The sequence below is a fragment of the Humulus lupulus genome, chromosome X (assembly GCF_963169125.1).
Source record: "Humulus lupulus chromosome X, drHumLupu1.1, whole genome shotgun sequence".
NCBI classification, from domain to species: Eukaryota; Viridiplantae; Streptophyta; class Magnoliopsida; order Rosales; family Cannabaceae; genus Humulus; species Humulus lupulus.
In genome coordinates this window covers 194,588,226-194,611,034 of record NC_084802.1, presented here as the reverse complement: position 1 = coordinate 194,611,034, position 22,809 = coordinate 194,588,226, and the positions used below count along the sequence as shown (strand labels likewise).

General features: G+C 38.0%; 1 long non-coding RNA gene across 1 annotated transcript; it reads left to right on the top strand.

The window, feature by feature from the left end:
• Window positions 1-20,681: 20,681 nt before the first annotated feature.
• On the top strand, window positions 20,682-21,741 carry LOC133804829 (uncharacterized). The gene is made up of 3 exons (XR_009878651.1): window positions 20,682-20,812; window positions 20,959-21,066; window positions 21,688-21,741. It is a non-coding gene; the product is annotated as an uncharacterized LOC133804829 (long non-coding RNA).
• Window positions 21,742-22,809: the final 1,068 nt, after the last annotated feature.

Here is a 22,809-nt window from a genome sequence, read left to right as displayed (position 1 = left end):
GTTGGTATTTTGAAGCTTGACCTCTCTCCAAATGGTTTGAGTTTGAAGTTTTAAGTTGCTTTGCTTCCATGAGTTTTATTATGCATTCAAATTGTTTGATAAAATGCTAAAACGATTATGATATTTTATTGAATGTCTATACTTTGACCAATTCATTGTCTTGGGTATTGGTTTTCTTTTTAGTGGGTATTGGGTATTGGTTTTTCGTTTAGTGTCTTTGATTGTTGGCACAGAGAATAGTATGCTTTTGTATTTTTGTACTTGTCTTTCTGCAGGACTCACAACTTGCTAGTACAATGTAAGTCCTTACAAAAAAATTAAACACCCTTATCTTAATATAAACAAACCATAGCTTGACTAATCATTCTAATTTTTTTGGGTCATATGCAGTCCCCACTTGAGTAAGAAAATCAACATAGTGAAAATGAAAAAGGATAAGCAAGAACTAAAATATGGGACGTAGAAAACAACTTATAGAAGCAAGTTGAATATTTTGATGGTATGGTGCATAACCCTCCATATTGATTTGCTCTTTATGACTTTTTCTTGTAGAAACTACACCTCATATTCAACTTTCAGGGGTCTATTACCATTAGCATCCTGAGGAGGCTCCCCATGAAAAGAGTAAGTCTTTGCATCTATAAAGGACTAGGTAAATGGAAGATTGAAGGTATTATTGTTCTTTGTTGTTGTGCTTTGCTTCTACTTTTCACTTTTATTTTTTTGCTTATGCTTTGGTATTATGCTTTGTTTTGCTTGCTGATTTTAGGAATTTGAGTCTTCAATAAAAGCCTAAGGTATACTTTCACTCAGATTTGCATATATAGATAATGTTGTATATGGCTCACAATCCCATATCAATATCTTTATTTTATTCACTTTTGTAGTCACAACACTTGGTGAATATATTAATGTTATTTTGTGATCATGCTACCCTATTTAACTTTCACGTTGAGCTTTTTTTTTAGCTTATTTTTAACATATTTTAGTTGTGATTTTTATTTATTATATTTTTTATTCTAGTTATTTTGTTTTTGTTTTTTAGAGAAATATAATTTATTTTTCTCCATAAACATGTTAATTGTGATCAATTAATTGTCTTAAGCTTACTTCCAAGTCTAATGTATAGTTTAAGTAAATTAGCTAATTTCCTGCTCGTGCATATAGTACAAAGCTGTTGTAGGTCCATCATGGTTGTTTCCTCCTGGAAGGACAATGGGAAAAAACTATTTGTGCATGATATTTGTGAGTGCCCTTCAAACATTATGTCTAAGGAACTGAAGTCCTTCAAATAAGCAGGCATGTGATAGAGAAATGGGCATATATATTATTTGTGAACCATTTTGTAATGCCCCGAATTTCCTAATAAGGGTTAGGACCTTATTTAGGAGGCCGGGAGGGCCATAATTGAATTATGATGCTATTTAATGATCATATGCATGTTTATGTGAATTATATTATTATATGATGATGAATGCATGCATATGGGTGTATTTTAATTATAAGGGCATTCTGGTAATTCGGCCCGTTGAGGGCGTAATTGTGTATTTTCGTGCATGTGGGTGAGTTATGATTGGTACCACATTATATGTGGATTTTTTCGAGCCTTTCGGCATGAGACGATCATGAAATGCAAGTGTTCGGCCTGGTCATAACGGGTTTAAGTTTGGGGCTCGGGGTGAGTCTCGGGGTGATTTTAATGATTAGAGAATTACCGGGAATTAAAGGGTAATGCGATATGGATTATTGATGTTTGAGAATATTGAGAATAGCGGGAATTGGAGGGTGTTAATTATGATTAACGAAATAGGTGTGAAAGGACGGTTTTACCCTTGGTGGCTATTAAGGCTTTATTTTAGACTTGAGGGCATTTAGGTCTTTTTCCCCTAACGGATTTATATCAGCCATTAAGGCTGTAGAAGAGTAACAAAAACAGAGTCTCCTTTCTCCTTCTCTCCCGATAGGTTTTCTCCCTCATTTCTCCTTGAAATTTTCAAGCTCCTTTTTGAGGAATCAAGCCAAGGATCCAAGTTGGGATAAGCTAGGGTTATGCTCCACCATTGAAGAGGGTGTGCTGCTGGGATTGAGGTGAGTTTTTAGCCATTAGAACTCTTGCTTTTGCTCTGTTTTCCAATTTAAGTTCCAGGTGGTTTTTGGGTTGGAAAGTTGGGAATTGGTTGGAGTTTTGGCTAGGGTTCTTGGGGTTGTGGTGCCTAGGTTATGTGGAGGTGGTATTTGGGTTCATTTGGGACTTAATTTTATGTTTGGAAGCTTTTGATTTGGGTTGGAAATGGTAGAATCTAAGGAGGAGATTTCTAGGAATTTTCTGGCTGAAGGTAGCGCTACAGCGCCCAGTATAGGGTGCTACAGCGCTACCTGCAGGGAGTGAAGGGCGGTTTGTGGTTCTGAGAAGAGCGCTAGGGTGCTAGGAGAGTAGCGCTGTAACACTACTATGTTTCTTCAGGACCCTGTTTTGAGTGTTTTTAAGGGTTTTTGGCTCTGGGTTTCAATCCTTAAGGCCCGGGATCGAATCTACTCATCGTGTGGGCATGTTTCGAGGACCCGAGAGTGGGGTTTAGATCAAGACCCTATCTTTGGTGATTTTCATTAATCAAAGATTGTTTTTGGTTATGACTAGGTGACCACTAAAGGATTAAAGGATCGATTGTTCTCAAGGGTCATTCTTGTTCTAATTCTCGCTCGAACCGAAGGTAAGAAAACTGCACCCTGTGTATATGTGACATGCATGGTTGTTCTTGATGCATGTTGGATGTTTAAATGTAATGCACGAGAAACATGTGATTAGGACATGCTTTGTATACTGAGTATGATATCGTTCAGAGCTTGAGCATCTATGTTTATGCATGATCCTAATTGTGCTAGTATTTGTTAAGTAAGCATGATGAATGCCCTGTATTCGGATATTGGATATGTGATATATGTTTGGTGGCATTGCTTACTTGTATATGGCACTGACTATTCAGGGACATTGACCTAAGAGTCAGAAATGGCATAAGCGTCCTAAACGCGGGGTCGAATGAAGATTAGATCTAATCGATATCAGCATTGAATGACTCATATGGGGTATTAATGCTGGACCGACCCTAAGGCCGATGACACCTATAAGCGCTTGGCTAGTCTAGGACTAGTTACTCATAGCCAAGGCCTAAGGCCTAGGTGACTACTTGTCACATGGCTAGGGAACGATGTTCGAAGTTTATGACTCTATGGTCATGAGGAAGGTTGTGTTGGTGACTAGACATCATGCACCTATCCTATCTAAGCTAGTGAAAGGATCACTTATCTACTCGACAGGTTTATGCTGGTGACTATTTCACCAGATACCTATCTTGCTTAATCTAGTGAAAGGATCACTTATCTATAAGCCCCGGTGACCCTATCATCACGTGGATATTGGGAACGGAACCCACCACAGTGACTAGTACAATTGTCACTTTTCTATTTGGGGCTAAAAGCCCTGGATGACTATTATGGTCTTCGGTTGATGTGTTATACTCAACATTATGTGGATTTGTTTGCCTGCTGGAATAGGGCTATATCTTCTAGGCATGTGCCTTATGATTTGATGACATGTTATTACTGTTCTTGAGCATATTAAGTTTTCTTACTGGGCTTCGGCTCACGGGTCCTATGTGGTGCAGGTAAAGGCAAAAGAAAGTTGGACCATCCTTGAGCTGGAGAGCTTAGGTGACGATGTGTACATATGCAGCTGCTCGACCGCCACGGCCGAGGGTTGAAAGAGGAACTAGGGTTAAACCCTGTTTTGCCACTTAGATCGGCCTGTTGTAAATACTTTTCTGTAATAGACTCTTAAATTATATTTTTGGGATCCCAATGTATACAGTAAACGTTCTAATGAAACGTTACATCTTAACCAAAAAAATTTCACCCTAAACCGCTAATCACACTTAGTTACACGATTTTGGCCAAATGACTCGATTAGCGAGTTTAGCACTGGTTACAAGGCACACTGTAACGGTCCCTGGAGTTTGGGGCGTTACACATTTTTTATAAGATCAACAACTTCAAATCTTTTTTCGTTTATGCACATTATTTTACTTACAATTTTATGCATTTTTAGTTACTTTAACAATGATTATATATTATCATTTTCCTCTTTGTAATTGCTTGTTTAGTGCATATATGAAGTTCATCTATGTTTGTACTTGAACTTATATATATCCTGTTTAAGAGTTCTAAGATATGCTAATATTAACATTATATTGTTTTTGGCAGCCTATGGATTCACTTCTTTGCTATTTATATAGTTACAATATTTGTTTGCTAACTACTCTATTATGTAAGTAGTTTTGCACCACTCTTCTTGTTGATCATTTAGATATTTCAAAAAAAAATTGATTCCTATGTATCTCTGTCCTTTTTATAATGTGTTTCTAAGTCATGTTTGGTAATTTAGGGTCTGCAAGTTTTTATAGTATATATATGTGATGCTTATAAGCAAATTTTTTCTTAACAACCTAAGATGAGCCAAAAGTTAACTTGCTACTGAAATTTATATTTTCTATAGAAGTATAGATATATTTCTTTAAAATGATTGCCTTATTTTTATTCATCCAAGCTTCAACCATAATAGTTTACTGTCTTATTTCATAGTATTCCTTATTTCATAGTATTTCTCCCTGTAGTAGTATCTGTTGTTAATTCATCAGCTTTATTTGGGGTTAGATTATTAAGGCATGCTTGCATTTTTAAGGTGTTTATTGAGCAATAAAATTTGTGATAGTTTATATGTCAATTCAACTAATAAACTTCAATTAATATATACATATATGTATCTTGAAGCTTAAATCATAATAAAAGGCACATACATATTTAGAAATTACTTTTCAAGTGAATAAAATGGAATGAGATGTCACATATTGTGGCAGAATTAGAAGAAGATGATGAGAGTCATTGAGTTTGTATTACTACCTGAGATTGTATTAAACATTAGTGTTTTCATTTTCTTAGTATATTGAATATTTTCTTTGACTAAATGAGTTTTATTTTATAATTTTCCTCTTGTCTTTCATTTTTTTAGTACTTTTATTTTTATTCTTTTAGTTTACTATTAAGTATGATTTTGAGTATTAATCATTTAATTTCTTATATAGTTGAGCGAACTGGCATCACAGACTCACAACTAAAACAAGGGCATAATGAATCATTGATTGGACGGCGGAACTATCTTCAAATATTTGATTATGTTTTGTTCACTTTTTAAGTAAACATGTGGAGGACTAGTAGTTTGTTATGTCTTGAGTATACTTCAAAACTTCAACTAAGAATTTTATGAAGTGGTGATAACTATGGTTTGAATTGAATATTGTAAGGGATTTGAATTGGTTAATGTTATAATTCTCATGTTTTATCATGTCAATTTAATATTATATTTTTTGATCAATCATGATATATATATTTTATCAAAATACAATAAAAGTTTTTTAATTGCAAAAGAAGAAAAAAAAATTCATAAATAGCGTTTTGCAAGACAATTAAAAATCTATTATATGTGTAGACTACAAAATTAAAATAACGTGGAGCCTTTATAATATTTATGCTTGTTTTGAAATATATATTATAAGTGTGACAAAATGTTATACTTTACAAAATATAATTAATTAAAAATGCTATAAAATAATCAATTATAACAGTTGGAAAGTGTTATCCAAAAATTTTAAGAATAAACTACAAGTTTGTAATAAATTACTCTAAAAGAATGTTATTATTTAATATTACAGCAACTAATATGTGTTATTGAATAGTTTAAGATAGCATTAAACATATCATTTGAAAACTATTATCGAAAAGTCTACATTTTTAATAACAAGGACTACGTTAGCGTTTTGAAAAGTGTTATAAATACTTCCAGTTAGCAGTTTTCAAGTGTTATAAAATCTGTTTTTTTCTTGTAGTGTATAACCCGAGGTTGGCCATATTAAGATCGCTTGATAAGTTCATTCATTTAAAACCCAAGATACAACCAGGTCCGAAACTTATCGCTTGGAAAATTGATTATTCGATAACTTTTTTAAGAGCTCGAGTTGTCAATAAACCTAGCACGAACTAAGTTTAATCATTTAAATCCTTGGATACAACTAGGTCCGAAACTTAGGAGCTTGGAAAATTGATTATTTGATGACTTTTTTAAGAGCTCGAGTTGTCAATAAACCTAGCACGAACTAAGTTTAATCATTTAAAACCCTGGATATGACTAGGTCAAAAACTTGGAAAGTTGGAAAAATTGTTTAATATCAAGGGATTTTTAAAGCTCGAGTTATCAATAAACCTAACACGAACTAAGTTAAATTATTAAAAACCCAGGATATAACCGGGTTCAAGGCCTGATTCTTAACAGGTATGATACAAATCAACACACAAAACAAAATATCTATCCCAGTCTAAAAATCGATCCCTAAAATCTCGAATGTACAAGTCTAAGGAGTCATAAACATGAAAGATAGTAAATGAATGATAAATAGATAAAAAGTTAGATATATATCCAAAAAAAGAAATTATCTCGAGGAGAAAAACCTCGAACTAAGCCCAAAGACAATTGTTTAGTAAGAAAAAATTTGTTAAGCAATTACAAATAGATACAAAAAAGAAAAAGAAAAAAGAGAGGTGTCACTGAGCTCCATCAGGTCGCTCCAAAGATGTAACCACCTCGCCATCCCCCTCGGCTGCTGTGGCCTCCCCAGTCTCTGATGGTTCTTGCAAAAGTCGAGCCTTGAATTTTGCAAGGAGCAGATCCCACAGCCTGTTTTCCATGAAAGAGAAGTTCACATCCTGGTTAAAGGCCCAACACTGGTATAGCATCTCTTCCGTGGACGACAGTGAGGCCGCCTTTTCTTCTTTGCTACGGCCTCGACCTTGAGCAATTTTGCTTTGGCCTCATCAACCTTGGTCTAGAGTTGTGCAAGTTGAGCCTAGAGGTCAGTCAGGGCAATCTTTGCAACCTGCTCGCTTTCTTGGGATGAAGCTAGAGCAGCCTTGGCATCGTGTTCATTCTTCTGAGCAGCCACCAAAGCAGTTTTGGTGACCTGCTCGGCTTCTTAAGCGACTGTCAGGGCAGTATTGATGGCATTTAGTTCGACCTGAAACTCATCATTTCTAGCCCTAGCACGGGCTATACTGCGATATTGAGCCAGGGCAGACTGCAAAATAATAAAACAAGTCAGATTTATCCTTGGGCACAATAAAAAAAAATATGTCACCAAGGAAGGATAACTTACAATGAGGCTCATTCCCATGGCTGATTCCATGACATTCTCCGGGCTCTACTCCTCGATGGTCCTCAGATCCCTCAAGCTGGCCTTATAGGCGTGCCCCCACCATATGGCTCGCCATCTCGTAAATGATACCCCAAAAGGCTTCGAGGATTTTCTCTAGATCCTGGGGATCTACTAGTATTTGAACGGTCGTGGCTGGGACAGTGGGGGCTGGAGGATCACTTTGTATCACTTGGGCTTAGGGAGGCATGAATCAGGGCGGAGGAGGAGGAGGAGGAACCCTCCTATCGATAACAGAAGACACCGGAGTTGTTGAGCTCGTGCCTTTCCCCTTAGCAGGCGATTTTGAGGTGTTCCCTGCTGCCAGAGGGGTCTTCTTCGTAATCCTGGGCCTCTTCACAACAGGGCCCAAGCCGACCTTCCTGGCCTGGAAAGCAGTTTAGAGGTTAGGAACTCCGAGTTGTTCCATCTCTTCACCTGAAAAGAGCAAAAATGAGTTAGTTCACAAATAAAGTTGTCAAAAACATGTACAAGGATAGAGAAAACAAAGATCCTAGCCTCCGAGCTGGGGGAGGAGTCTATTATCACCAGCACGGGTGTTTTGGCTGGGATAGGCACGACCTCCAGCCTTAGGATTACTGGAGGAGAGGGAGAGTCTAGAATTAGTATTTCTAGGATCCTAAGGAGTTCAGGCTTAGGTCCTTCCTCAAGGCTGGATTCATCTACATATTGTCTAAATCCAAGGGCAAATGCACCCTGGAGCAGCGAAGACCAAGTCCTATGATTGGTTCCATACTCCTCAAAAATGACAGATCTAAAGTTTAAAATGTTGTCAACAACTACTTTGCCCTTAGGGTAATTACTATCATGGCGTACCACTAGGTGGTCTACGCATTGTAGCAGGGTTACATTATGATCTGGGTTATGAGGATGACAATGGACGAGTTGATTTGCGTTAAACTGAACTAACCTAAAGTCAGCAACAACCCTATCTAATTCCCTATAAGGGTATGGGTTACCTTGGCCGGAGGGGCCGGCTACTGCCCCTGACGCAGCTCGGTCTAAATTAGGTTCCCGAACAGCCTCGGGAGCCTACCTTTTCCTCACAAGGGGGACCTCATCCTCTTCTTCCTCCTCGCCTTCGATGGCTGGCAAGGCCTCCTCTTGAGAGGATGCGAGCTCCTGGATCACCGGAAGGGTAGCCCGGGTCCTTAAGGCCAACGTTTGACCTTCACCAATCAACTTACACGCCATCGTGACGTCATTCACGACTTGGCGATAGTCCTTCTCAATGGGTGGAAGCCCATAAAACTTCTCATATTGATCCCCAAGGGTCACGGACTTCTCCATCCTCGCAAATATGGCTGCACGAGAAACAAATTCAGTTAAGACGTGTACAAAGGAAATATCTTGAAAAGAATAGAATTTCATGAGCTGAAGACACAGAGTAAGGAACTTACGAGGACTTTTGAAGTATCTGTGTTCGTAATTCTGGAACCCATTCGACATAAAGAACAAGTCTTTGTAGTCATTGGGGTGACTAAGAAGCTCAATGACGGGAGCAGAGTTGGGAAATCTTGTGAGAGAGTAGAACCCGTCACCTCACCCTCTCTATTCCGGGCTAGCTTTAAGGCAGAAGAAATATACTATATTTGTTAGAGTGGGGACCTCCCATTCATGCTTCAAAAACAAATATTTCAGCCCCACCAAAAGCCTATAAGAATTTGGGGGGAGCTGAAATGGAGCCAACTTCACAAAATTTAGAAAGTCCGCAAAGTATTGGTCCAGGTGGAGAAAGGTTCCATCCTTCAGATGTTCGTCACTCCAAGCTGCGAAATCATCTTGGAGATGGGAGCAACTCCGTTCCCCTTCAAACGTAGCTCGGACAATGAGAGTTCCAGTCCCGATCTCGATGTCATGGCTCAGCATGATTTTGTTCACCCTCCCTTGGGTCGTGATCTTCGATACGATGCGTTCCGCCTCGAAGTAGGCGTCGAGTTCAACCACCACCTCCTTCTCCACCACCGGACCAAAGTGGGGGATGGGAGACTCTGGGGAGATATGCTTCCCCTTGTTCTTTTCCTGAGCAAATGAGCTGGATGCATTCTTCTTGGGTGTGGTTTTCTTTTGGGGAGCCATCAGATCGCCTAACGGACAAAACGACCTAGTTAGTAGGCAACCTAAGAGGGTTTAAAGACTAACGCAGAAGTACGAAGTGGGGAAGGTTTACTTTTGTTATACAAGTTGAGGTTAGCCTCAGCCCCATTGCGTGATGCCACATGATACCCTAAGTTATGTGCCTCGATTTCCTAACAGACTCCTTATATTTAGGGATATGTGTGTCAGACTACCAGACCACTCCTTTCTTTGGGTGGCAGTTTAGTACAAAACCACCCAAGAAACGTAACCTCTAAGCTATTTGGTTTTAAACCTAAAAACCCTTCATCTCCTTTCTCCTGAATGGGTATTATTTAAATTAATTCACCATTGAAATTACCTAGATTTACCCAGAAATTTCCCAGTTTTATGAATGTCTTATTTCTAGAGCTGTTTTTGGACTCACCTATTGTACCTAAGTCGAAACCTATTCCTTAAAAACATTCAGAAATAGCATAATAGTGACTACAGTGAATAGTGCGGATGAACATGGCGAAGAACAAAGTCCAGTAAAAAAAACAAAAAGAAAAAAAAATTATTCAAACCAAAAAAGAGAGATACTTACAATATGTTCTTTGACGGTAAGACATGGACTTTGCAAAGGGAAGTTCCTAGAAAACTTCTGAGTAATTGGGTACAATGAATGAGTTTTGGGGATTTCTCAGAAAGAAGGGAGTTTCGGAAGTACAGAAGAGAAATTTTTTAAATGAAAGGTGGTGAACTCTGAAACTTGGCCATCCTTTTTATACGTAAGTTGTGTAAATTAATCTGGGCCATCCGTTTGGGTTAGTTCAAGATCCAAGGTCCAAGGTTAAATAAACAAAACATCGGCAAAAAGGTGACAAGACAATTATTGTAGTCAACGAAACCCAAACAGACGTCAATTGTAGTACACTATGTGTCCAGTACTCGAGTAGTGGGTAGGCATGGTACTATGCAGCAGAAGTTTAAAAGTCCCTACTATGTAGGTCAGAAAGTGACAACATGAAAAACGAGCAGGGACTTGGGGGGGAAATGGTGTACCCTGATTTCAGCACGAGTTCCTTCACTCAGTTCGGGTACAGCTGGCAAATAAATAAATGAAAAAAGAGCCAAGGAAGATGTCTATTTATTATCCACGTATGCAGCTCGACTTGCACAGTGGTCATACGAGCTAGGGATGTGGAAGTTGTGAAGCGTAAGCTCAGAATATTCAAACAACTGTCGAAGTAGGAGCCTGGAGGGTATATCCAGCTCGTAGTTATCCTAGTATATTGCATACTCAAGGATCCCTGGAGACTCGGAATCCCATTATACGATTGTTTATGACCAGGCTGCCATATTTATTGTCCAAGATAACAGGAACTTGCTTATTCTATTATCAATTCATATCCCAATATAAATGGGAATTGTTTGTATTAAATGTAATAAATATGTATATGCATGATTGACTCACGTGGTTACCCAAACCTGTCCATAGAATTTTTCTATAAATACTGAGAATATTGGACAGGAAAAATGACCAATTATTATGTAATACTGAAACTCTGCCAAAATAGAGAGAAAACAACAATAATATAGACTCGTGGACTAGGTGGATTTTAACCACTGAACCACGTAAAAGATTTGTGTTCTTGTGAATTCATTTCATCTTCCATTATGGTTTATAACTAAGCACTAATCTACCTTACTATTTCTTAATACACCGTTGGCGAAAAACTGCGTCAACAGATATCAACTAACTACATCAAACCAAAACAAACTAAACAACAACCTTAAAAAGAAATTGCTATTGCATTAATGTGTCAAAAATAAACTAAAATATATATCAAAATAACTAAACTTATTATATCCAAAATAAATTGAAAATTAACATGGAAAAAAGTATCAAAAACAAAACAAACTCAAACTAGCTCAGCCTCTAAATTTGCATTATTATATCTCATTGTGTTTTTTTTTTTTTTGTTTAAGGTGCCTTAAATATTCTGATGGTACAGTGGAACTAGTACCCTTGGACTTGTCTATATTGTTAAGGGAAATTTGAGTTTTAATGCAATAAGTGACACTCCGTTTGAAAAATACCCTATCCTTATAAGCCTCTCGTTTTTGTGCTACTAATGTCGTTACTACCCAAAATACCCCTGGCATAATTTTCCCTCTCTTTTTCTCATAGTCTTCACTCTCTATCTCTTATGTTTTCCCTCTCTATCTCTCAAACTCTCGTACACACAAAAAAAGCCAGCCACCATTAATTTGCATTTCGGATCTAGGGGAAAAAATCGTATGGGTAAGTATATATTTGTTATATGTAGTGAGGAAACTTGTCTGGTTACATTACTTGTCTTATTTCGAACAGATATGTGTATGCCTTCATGTTTTATTGCAATTTTTCATGGAATGAATTTTGGATACTTCGTGCATTTTTTTCTGGATTTTTTTCCTGCCTTGATGAGTTTCGATGAAACTCGATAGGTCTCGATGTGTTGCATGCATGCTGGCTCGATGGACCTCGACGTGCCTTGATAGTGTTAGGATGTTAGTACCTCGATGGTATTCGATTGTACTCGATAAAACTCGATACGTGTATAAGAGTTTAATTGGATTTAATAACTCGATGGTACTCGATTGTACTCGATAAAACTCGATAGGTGTATAAGAGTTTAATTGGATTGTTTGCCTCGATTGTACTCGATAGGTGTATAAGAGTTTAATTGGATTGATTGCCTCGATTGTACTCAATAAAACTCGATAGGTGTATAAGATTTTAATTGGATTGATTGCCTCGATAGTCCTCGACTATACTCGATAAAACTCGATATGTGTGACCTCGATAGGACTCGACATATATCGATAGAAATCGATATTTTCTGTTTTATGTTGTAGTTTAACTTTTTGTCCTTTTTTTTTTTTTGCAAATTCGACTATTTCCGTATTTGTTGCATTCAATGGTGTTTGGGAACTCGAAAATAGGGAGTGGATTTTCAGAGATGCTGAAAATCAAGTTCTGCCCGTGGAGAAGGGTGTGACATATGAGAAACTGCTTGACATGTTGTACGATGAGCTTGAAGTGGATAAATGTGTGCATGACTTGAAAATTGAGGTCCCGTACACATGCCTATCACAATCCGTCAAACCTACCGTTATAAAAAATGATAGGCATGTGCGTGCATTCATTGGGTTAGCATCGAAATCTGTAGAGAAGCTCATTCCTCTATGTGTCACATTGATTAAGAAGGGAGGTGTAAGAAATGCATCGGCTTCTGCCAGCGTTAATAAAGAAGTTCGATTTGAAGAGAACATTTCTCCTCCATGTCATGGTTTCAAAGGAACTCAAGGTGATGTTGGAACATGTGTTCCCGAGAAAAATCCAGATGTCATAGTCCATGATGATATCTCGGTTAGAGATCCTTCATATGTGCATGACACGGCAGAGTACGATCCCTATGGCTACGAACCTTATGTCAACGACGATCCTGATGCTGATGCAACAGATCTTGGTGGGCCAGATGTTAGGGCAGATTTTCCAACACAAAGTTCAAATGTTATGGTAGATGAGGAGAGCAGAATAGAAGACCGGCAAACACCTGGGACCAGCAGTAGTCGTCCAAGTCCAAGTAGAACCGATGATAGTTTTAGATGGAGTTCTCCATTAGACTTAGGTGAAGATCGTAGAACAGGGAGTGCTCCCATGTTCACCAAAGAGGATATAGAGGCCTCACATCAACATCATTCCTCAACCAGCAAAGCTTCAAGAGAATTGCACCTTGGGAAGTTCTTTCAGAACAAGCTTGAATTGAAAACCAAAGCATCCATATTTGCGATGAAGAATAATTTTGAGTTTATGGTGAAGAAATCTGGGACTGATGTGTGGTACATTACCTGCAAGGATCCTGATTGTGGTTGGAGATTGAGAGGTAAGAAAAAGATGCGATCTGAAATGTTCGAGATTACTGTATACAAAGAAGTACACACTTGCTCACAAGAAATTCAAGATAAGGACCACCGTCAAGCATCACCGTGGGTTGTTGGGCACCTAATCAAGAGGAAATTTGCTACCGATGGTACTCGGTACATGGAAAACAACATAAGGGAGGACATGAAGCACCATTTTGGGGTTGAAATGAGCTATGAGAAGGCGTGGAGATGCAGAGAGAAGGCTCTTATGTGTGTCAGAGGGACACCTGAGGAATCATACTCTAAGTTACCTGGATACCTGTGTCAGTTGGAGCATAAGAACCCAGGTACAATTACTGATTTTGTAGCAGAAGATGGTCGTTTCTTGTATTGCTTCTTTTCCCTCTGTGTTTCTAGGTGTGGTTTCCAGTACTGTCATCCTGTAATTTGTGTGGATGGCACATTCTTGAAGAATAAGTATGGTGGCCACATGCTCTGTGCTGTTGCGTTGGACGCAAACAATCAGTTGTTTCCAATTGCGTTTGCATTGGTGGATAGTGAGAACCATAACTCTTGGACTTATTTCATGAGAAAATTGAAGGAAGCCATAGGGGACATTGAGAACCTTGCTTTTGTATCGGACAGGCATAAAAGCATTAATCATGCTTTGGAGCTTGTGTTCCCAGATGCGTATCACGGTGCATGTTACCATCATATCTGTATGAATGTTGTGGCAAAATTCAAAACTGACCACGTGCAAGACATCATGGGGTGTGCAGCGTACGCATTTCGAAGAACGGAATTTCACAAGTTTTTTGACAAGATTAAGGTAATTGATCCGCCCATTGCTCAATATCTAGAGGGAATTGGCTTTGAAAGGTGGAGTGGTGCTTATTTTCCTGGTAACCGATACAATATCATGACGAGTAACTACGCAGAAAGCTTTAACAATAAGACCAAGGAGGCAAGGAGCTTTCCAGTCGCCACGTTTCATGAATTCATAAGATTCACTCTTCAGTCTTGGTTTGCAGATAGACGTGAAAGAGCTGCAAAAGCAACAACAGTGTTATCACTCGAGATGGAAAAGGATTTGAAGCAAATAGGTGATAAAGCAATCTTTTTAGATGTCTAAGTCCTTGGTCATCACGAATTTCTTGTGGTCGATGGTAATGGTGACGGTGAGGTGAACTTGGCCACAAAATCATGCTCTTGTGGCATGTTCCAAACCATTGGGATACCCTGTGTACATGCTTTTCCTGCAGCCAGAAAAAGAAGCATAAACATTTACTCATTGTGTTCCCCTTACTATAGAATCGAGGCATTGAAGGACACTTATAAAGATACTATTTACCCTATTGGGAACGAGGATGAATGGGTAATCCCTGATCACATCAGAGATACGGTTGTCGGCGTCCCTGCTGAGAAAACCCCTGTAGGAAGGCCCAAGAAACAGAAAGTGGGTAGGCGAAAGACAAATTGCTATGCTTCACGCGGGGAAAAGATTGTCAAGCCACGTAAGTGTAGCAGATGTGGTGGTAGTGGACACAATAGGAAGTCATGTAAGGCTAGGATTTAAAATATTGTGTTATGTAATTATTTAATTGATTTTGCTGCATTTATCATATGGAATACTTCGTCTAATACTTTGTGTGTTTGGATGTCGAGGCAGACATATTATGTGAATTTAATATTTTTTTATTTAATAACTTTTTCAAAAAATATTGTTTGGAAAAAAATAATATACAAAACTAACTATATGGTATACTATACAAGATGTGTAAGACAAAAATGTAAAGAGCATCACAGGGCCAAATTCTGATAGAACAGGTCCACACACCACTTGGTCCTGAAATACTGGATGTTCTCATCGATAACAGTATCGAGTGGTAGCCTGGCAACCAGATGCTCAATATGTTTGATGGCAAACATACCACAATCCCCACTGCATATAATCGATTTTGTGTCAATAAAAGATAAAAATAACTTTAATTTTCAAATTTCAAAATCCACTAATTAAATAGGGGAATACCTTGTCTTAGTCTGAGGACACTCCTCTGGAGGAATACGACAATATGAGAAAGGCTTTGCATTCTGCTCAGGATATACCTGGAGGTCCTCGTGGTCGTCAAACATGCCAGAACACCATAACAATGAAGGCAACAATAAGTACCAAGGCTTGATCGCTTCCTCCATCAGAGCGGGACTGAGCACGCTATGGTTGGAATCATAAACGTTAATGCACCACGTTGGAATGGAGACTTCAATGGCGATCCAATGTGCGGCTTTCTCGACGTGCAAGGCAAAATATACTTCACTCACATTTTGCCATGATACAAGGAATTGATTATCATCGCCCTTCAACATTCTCAGCACATCGTCGTCCCATGTATACTTAGTGCCGGTCTCTCTGAAATGATTCCAACGACCTAGGCACACCTGGGGGAAGGTGGTGTTCATGATCGCAGTATCCTGCCGAAATGCAGCATGGTAAAAGTGGCGTCGGCGGCGTAGCATGTGCAAAGCGACATCAATATGCTAAAAAAACATAAAAATTCGTTAGTACCATCAATATATTTTAAGATTGAATTGAAAACATGAATGTAATTTACATACCGAATCCCAAAGCCAAGTCTGGACTGTGTGCAACTGTAAGAACCATGCCACACCGTGCGTCCCAGTATACACGTTGCGGTCTCTCTTATTGTCGATCTTCCCGACGATCCACCTATGGAAGCTCTTCTCCTGCTGTGGGTCATACTTCCTCAGTGGTTCAGCAACTAGCCCCTGTTTATCTAGTCTGACCTTCTTTGTTGGGTCGGTGAAGTCATCAAAATGCTCGGGCCTGCATTTCTTCCTGACAAATTCAAGGCTAGCTGCCTCCTCAGGCTGCAGTACTCGTACACTGGGACTGTCAGCATCACTGGGAGCTACAGATGTCTGGGCCAGTGGAGTGGAGGGTTGAACACCGCGCTCGTAGTCTGCAGGAAAGATATCAGACTCTGTATCTGATTTTACGTTAGTGGATCGACCTGAGACCAGTGAAAGCACCTGTGCCAACTGAGCCATGATCGTGGTCTGATGAGCCATGATCGTGGTCTGATTCTGTAGTAAGGTTGCCTGGCCCTCCTCAACCCTCTTGAGCCTCTGCAGAAGTTGCTCATAATCAGGCTGGGCAACCTGACTAGATGAAGCTGCACAGGCCTGTGAAGTGCCCTCATCAACCCTCGAGACATCCTCATAAAAAATGGAGGCTTCCTTTGCAACTTCTGCTAGCTTCTCTGCCTCCTTCTCAGGTACCACTACTTCATCCACTGCAGTCCCAGCCTCCAACTCAAGGAATAACCTGGAATCAACTTCTGGGAGGCTATTGTGGTAGACTACCTCACCGGGACGTGGCTTCAGCATGGAAAATACCACTAACTGCATAGTTGAATAACATGTGTCAGAAAAACTTTAATAAAATAAATCGTTAATCAATTAATTTGTGACATTTAACAAGATAAAATGGAACTTACTCGACGATTGGCGAATATAGGAGCCAACAGAGCTGTCGAAATAATGATATCAGTCTTCGTAGCCCAGCTGAGAATCCTGGGAATCTGATTCCACTGTTCTCACCGAACTTACTCCCGAGAGAAGGCATGGCCTCAAAAGCCCATTAAAGAAGCGCGGGTGCATAGCAAGTGGAACTATACTTCGCCTCCTTCTGTTTTTTGCTTGACCCCTCTTTCTTCTTCTCCTCATAGTGTTTCAATTGCTTCTTCATGTCCTTTTGAAGGCCTTTGCTAACCTTCTTAAATGACAACTTCCCCCAAGGATACTTGAAAAAGTAATCAATATCCTCAACCATCCTCAGGGAATCTCCCCATATCGTTGTTGTCTTCTCTGGGGCATTCAGTACCCCCTCTATCAAATAGCACAAACCCAGCTTAAATGCATCTTCTGGGTTTGTGGAGGCCTTCAATGCATCTTCCAACTGACCAAAACTAGCCTTCGAATCACCATTAATATATTCATGGATGATCCGATCACTTGAAAGATGCTCTTTCAATTCATCTGGGGACGGTGATTTCCCAAAATTTAGCCCGGTAACTAGGGCAAACTCTGCAATACCAAATCTACACAGAGTGTTGCCCAGGAAGAACTCACCCTCTTCAGGCTTCTTACTTTCTACCTTACGCAACATTAGTTGATGCAGCAGAACCCCAGAAAAACTAAATGGTTTTGCCTTAAAGAACTGTCCCAACGGGCATGCCTGTGCCCTTTCAATAAGACCATGCCTCTTAAACTTCTCTATAAGGGTATCCAAGTAGGCATTACCCCTATAAGTGACACGGCCAGGAAAGTGTTTCTCCAACGGCACAATAAGTTCAGGCATCTGGAAAAAAAAAACAAAAAAAATGTTAAAAATGTAAAACAATCTGGTAAGGCAGTTACTATCGAGGCAGAAACAATCGAGTTCTATCGAGTCTTATCGATGCCTATCGAGGTGGGTTCCAATATCACAAAGAATAATATAATCGGGTTACTATCGAGTCTTATCGAGGCCTATCAAGGTAAGGCAAAAAAACCAAAGTCTAGTCATATCGAGTCCTATCAAGGCCTATCGATTCCTATCGAGGTGGGTCCTAAAAATCCCAAAGTCGTGTATCATCGAGTCTTATCAAGTCCTATCGATTCATATCGAGTTATGTTCTAAAATTCACAAAGCCTTGTATCATCGAGTCCTATCGAGTTCTATCGATTCCTATCGAGGTAGGTTCTAAAAATTCCCAAAGTCGTGTATCATCGAGTCCCTATCAAGTCCTATCGATTCCTATCGAGGTAGGTTCTAAAAATTCCCAAAGTCGTGCATCATCGAGTCCTATCGATTCCTATCGATATAAGTTCTAAAAATTCCCAAAGCCTTGTATCATCGAGTCCTATCGATTCCTATCGAGTACAGTCTAATCCATTCCTCATCCTATGCTATCGAGTCCTATCGATTCCTATCGATTTCTATCGAGTTTCATGAAAATATCAAAAAAAAACCCAGATTTCTTCATTGCCAGCCCCGATCTATCCTATGAACAAAAATCAACAAAAAAAATCAAGCCCATACACATATTGCAGATTAAAAACAAAATCCCTCACCTTCGCTTTCTTTGAGGTTGTTTCCTAAAAATTTGGTTGCCTTGCTCGACGTTTTCTCCTTCCCCTTCTCCGATCGTCAAGTCCGACCTTTGGGAGCTCTTGTTCGTGTTCATGGAAGACAATGAAGGTTGGGTTCTATGGATTCAATCGAGGCCTATCGATTTCAAAGCTTGCTTGGTTCGGGTATTTTGGGAGAGAATACGGAGAGTTTGAGAAAATTATGCCAGGGGTATTTTGGGTAGTAACGGCATTAGTAGGACCAAAACGAGAGACTTATAGGGATAGGGTATTTTTCAAACAGAGTGTCACTTATTGCATTAAAAATCAAATTTCCCATTGTTAATGGCAAAATAAATAAATAACAATAAAATAATAACCATGATAAGCAACTAGTTTTGTTTGATAAATGCTTGACACATTTTGTCTTTATTCAATGGCTACATATAAAGGAAGTATATAAGAATACCCACCCAATTAGCCACATGAAGCAAGGTAAATGCAACAGCTAAGACAAGCTACTACTTGACTTATTCCCTTACAACTATATTACAAAATTAATAAAATAAACTTGACACATAACACTACTCTTTCCTCAAAGATAGACATGTATCATCGTGACTGGTTCCATTAGTTCCAAAAATTTACAAAGATCAAGACAAAATTATTGAAATAATACGTTTGAACTCCACCAATCAAGGCATATGCATTGATATCTAGCTATTTATCAATAGAAGTTATTATCTTCATCATCAAACCAGAGCTACATAGGAATAAAGACTCATTCTCGTAGCTTCTCCACCTTCGCCATGAGCAAGACTACCAATAGATTTCAACAAATGCTTCGGCAAGCTCAGGCAACTCCCCAACCATCCAACTAAGGTATCATTGCCATCTTTGTTGGAAGTCTAGTCGACTTACACCGATGGCTCACGACTAGATCCTTTGACACCGAATCTCTACCCAGCCACCATTTTTAGCCAAAGATCTACCAAGTTGACTCTGGCTTCGGCGAATACGATGACGAAGAACCAGAGGAACGCCTAAAAGCAACAGAGAACACCGCCAACACCAAAGCTCTGCTTAGCTACAAATCTCAACCAAGAATCCGACAAACACAATCACTAAGAAACAGAACCTCTGCCTAACCACCATTCTTATCCAAGAGGAAGATCAGGAGATAGTGTAAACCATAAAAAATTTTAAAAAAATGGCTTTGACCGCACAAATGAAAAAAATCCCGCCTCAACGTATAATTGTTATTTCTTTGCTTAATATAGTGTTTTGTGTAAATTTCTCTATAAACAAAGATAAAGCCCACATGTAAACTCCACTAACCCTAACCCTATCAACCTCTTTCTCATTCTCTCATTTCTAATCTCACATGCAAATGAAGGAAGACCTAAAACTAATCTGTCTTACGAAGTAGGGAATTCTCTCACCACTAAAGTCTCCCACCATAACATGCAAGTGGTTCTTTTTCCTCCTTAGGTTCAATCCCAAAATAACTCTATTTTTTTTCTTGTATTGGTCTTCCCAGCTACAGTAATTATGGGCACTAGGGAAAAAATTAATACTCTTAATTATTTTTTAATATATTATATAATTTTTGCGTCATTTTTAAACTAACCCCAATTATAGTGTAGCGTCAATAATAACACTATAGCTTCAGCTAGGGATTGACGTATTGCCAGATTTTCCATTGACATCTAATAAGTCTTGCCACATTTTACTACAAAAAAACTTAATTTGTAATCACAGTCATTTAGTGATAACAAAAATAATATGTGACTAAATGTATATTTTAGTCATAATTTGTGGCAAAAAATATTTTAGTGACAACAAATTTTTTGTAACAAAATTTAATTTTTTAATTTTTTAAATTTTAGAAGGCCACGATAAACTATTGAGACTAATAGTACATTTATAATTAATGGCAACTAATAAACGTTAATAACTAAAATATGTCACTAATTCATATTTAGTTATAACCATAATTTGTTGTGACCAATAATTGATTTTTAGTCACAACTATAACTTTATCTGTGACTAAAATATCCAAAAATAAAATAAAAAATTATTTCTAAATTATTAATTAAAACAGTATACACATAATACACTTTATCTTCTTCTTCTTCTCTCTCTCTCTCTCTCTCTCCTTCGCTCTCTTTCACCTCCATGTTCGATCTTACTGGCTCTCAAAATCTTCTTGTTGGCTCAATTCATTGCCGATCAAATCTCTTTCTGATCAAATCTCTCTTCTTTCTCAGTTACAACACATTTTTGTCTTCTATCTTTTGTGCTTTCCCATCAACAGAGGCTTTCGCAAGGATTACGAACAAGGACCGAAGTTGCTTCTAAGATCATCTTCACTTGGCCTATTTCAGCCGCTTCTAAAGGTTTGTTTTCTCTTATAACCTAATTTTTTGTCTCACCTTCAATATATTTTTGTTTAGGTGTTCAAATTAGGGTTCGTAATTTTATTTTTATCATCGAGTTATCTGTTTTTACTCGTGGTACATAGCTGAAATGAAACTGGTTGCAGTGGTATGCCAGAATGCAAGCTTGGCCTTAACGATTGAGTGTTGCTAGAGGCACAAGGCAGAGCAACAAAGGGAAAGGCCATTGATTTGGAAGACATCAAATTTCATCAGTAAGCTACTTTAACTTATTGGTCTAATTTAATTCTAGTGTTGTCGATACAAGTGTTTTGGATTCTAAAATTGTTATTTTAAGGACAGAAGTATCTTCACTTCTCTCCTTACATCCTCTATGGCATTTGCTGTCATCTGCAAAATCATCTCTCATGAGAACAGAACAAAGCACTTCGATGGATTTAAGGCCCATTGACAAATAGAAAGTTAACTAATATATTACTAATATTACTTTAACTCTTAATACTAAAATCCCAGTGACTGGAGGAGAATAAGTCTTCTAGTTATAAAGACCATTGAAAGAAAATGACATTAGCAATGTAAAGATGATTACAGTGTATTTGTCTGTCTTGAAGTTAGGAGGCAATGAAACAGTCATTACTATATATATCAAACAAAATCAACATATATCCACCAATTTTTTTTGTTGATATAACAATAGCTTCACAAAACTAAGCCATCATGATCCTAAATTAATTTACAGATGCTTTTTATGAAATTGAACTATTTATAATATGATAATCATGGTGACCATGCATATGCTCCAGCAAATATAATCATAAACACTACTTTTTACTTAGACCTCTACAACATGATATGCATATTACACAATTAAGTAGAACCACTCAATACAGAGTCTACAATGCAAAACTACCAGGAAAATGCAGCAAGTACTAGGTGGAAAAAACTATATATTCTGAAAGGATATTAAAGTCAAAATTTCTTCACTCAATTCTAATCAAACTTCCATAAGAATTACAAAACATGCAACTAACTAAACGAACATGATTCACAAAAAATATGTATGAACAAAATAAAATAAAATTTAAAACAAACAAACCAACAAACCTTTGATTTTGGAATAACCTTGATAGCCACATCTTGGCCCTTCATACTCCCTTTCTTTGCTTTAGCTGAGCGAGTATACCCAAAATGCCCTCGTCCCACTTCTTCCCCAAGCTCGTAATTGGCTCCAAAATGCTTTCCTCTGAAAAAAATAATTTTGGGATTAGTGTTTCCTCTGTTCTTGTACGTGATGTTTAGCAATTCACTAATATATGTTTTTGTGTTTGTATCTCTGTTTTTGTGACACATGGATCAATTTAAGAGCTTCTGTATACCAAGATAGTGAGTTTTAGAATCATTGAGCATTGTTTTTTACCAAGTCTTACATATATGCACTCAACTCGTTAGAGTCTCTCAACGTAGGCATATCTCTATATTTTTACTTATTTAGGGATTGTTTTTGTGTACATTTTTGTGCATATATGTTTTATGTATTATTAAATTAGAAATAAGAAAAAAAAATAAAAGAAATAAGAGTAAAAACATATATGTCAGGATCTGGTTATATACCATAATCATTCTTTTCTGCTGCATTCATTCTTTTATAAGAACATGTGAATAAGAACAACAGAGTGCATACAAGAATTTGCTAAAATAAGATAAATATAGAAGGAGGTATGTTTGAGTGTACTGTGTCTGTATCTGTATCTTTAGGAATAAAAGAGATGTCATCATTTTAGTGTATATTTTTAGTATCATAGCTTCTGTTTGTTTATTTTACTTCCTTAAATAAATAAAGATGTCAGAAATGTTAGCTAAACTTAACTTTGAAAACTGTCATTGATAGACACATTTATATAACTTTGTATAATATTATATATTATACTTTTCTTTTTTTAGTAGTAGGGGCTTATATGATTTTGTCCAAGTCTTTCTCTAAATTAGTTACACTAAAA